This window comes from Blastomyces gilchristii (assembly GCF_000003855.2).
Source record: "Blastomyces gilchristii SLH14081 genomic scaffold supercont1.9, whole genome shotgun sequence".
NCBI lineage: Eukaryota > Fungi > Ascomycota > Eurotiomycetes > Onygenales > Ajellomycetaceae > Blastomyces > Blastomyces gilchristii.
Genome location: NW_003101674.1, coordinates 706,355 through 707,890, shown reverse-complemented (window position 1 = coordinate 707,890; position 1,536 = coordinate 706,355).

The following is a 1,536-nucleotide window of genomic DNA, read 5'->3' as shown; positions in this document are numbered from 1 at the left end:
AGAGTTTCTTCTTTTTAAGCTTGCCGTTGTAGATTTACTGACTTGACTATTCTCTTCAGTTCTAGATTTACTTTGAGCTTCATCTTTTCTTCAGTTCTTTTAAGTTCTTGAAGTAAACATACATTCTTTTGAGCTAGAGACATGTTTTTCTTTACAAGTAGAGCATTTAAGCAGAGTGTATTAACATATTTCATCTCTTTTTAAGCATGTTTCATATTTATGCTCACTAGTTTTGTGATCTCTAGCACAGAATGCACATTTTGAGTCTCTAAAACAAGAGATTACAAAGTATTCATATCTTTGACACTTTGAACACTGTGTTTGAGCTTTGAGATTCATTCTTGAGTCTTTGTATTCATGAACTCTCATTTTCAAATCTGCTACTTTTACTTCAGAGATCTTTGACTGTTCAAGTATCTTTGTATATACTAGAACAGAGACATTTCTTCTGCTTTGTCTAAACTCAATTGAATTTAGTCATACAGGCTCTTTTCTCAGTTGAATAGAGTTATATTCTTCTAATTTATTTTTGAGAAGTAGTATTCCTTCTTCACAGTCAAAAATTTCAACTGAAATATTATGAAGAATGAATTTGTCTTACTTTTCATATCTCTTAGATAGAATTATTGTGTTTAACAAAGATTCTACTGCTGATTTTCAGAGATTCTCATTCTGAATAAGAAATTCTGCACTGAATTCAGTCATTGTAGGTCAGAATGATGAAGGTTTTCAAAGAAAGATGACTCAATTGAAGCTATAACTGATTTTAAACTTCAATATCAGTCATCACTGAGAGAAGAACTGCTGATTAATTTCATTTCTGATTCTGAAAATGAGAATTGAGTTTAGCTGTTTCTTTGCAGAATATTCTGATTTGAGACTTTAAGAATAAATCTTCTATTTCTGAAGATTTGAAAGTTTTTCTCTTTTTATATTTTCTTTTTCACTTTTTCTATGAATGAAGACATGAGCAGTATTCTTCTCAGTTTTCTCAGGATTCTGAGTAGATTTTGAGACAGCAGATTCAGAGATAGCAGATTCAGCTGCTTAAGTATATGTTTTCTTCTAATTCAAAGAAGAAGAAGAAGTAGGAAAAAAGAAAGAAGAAGAGTAAGATAAAGAGTCAGTGATTATACTAGGAATTTTCAATGTTTTTTGAACTGTGTTTGAGATTCTAAGTTTGAACTTGATCATCTTCTGTAGTTATCTAGTCTGAGTATGAAGAATTAATAGAACTTCTTCATTCATCTCACTCAGACACTGCTTTTCAAGAATCTTGCTTGCTTTTTCAAGTTTCTGTATTTCAAGAACTTATTATTTCTCTATTTCTTCTTTCTTTCTTCTCTTCAGAATTTCAATCTCAGAAATAGCATTTGAGAAAGCATCTTTTTCCATATCAACTGAGTGTATTTTTGAACTCATTGTTTTCACTTAATGAAAAGTTGATCAGACTGTTTCAATTGAGATATTTCTAAGTCTGTTTTCAATTGAAAAGTTGATCAGACTGTTTCAAAAGAAGAATAAAAGACTTTTACG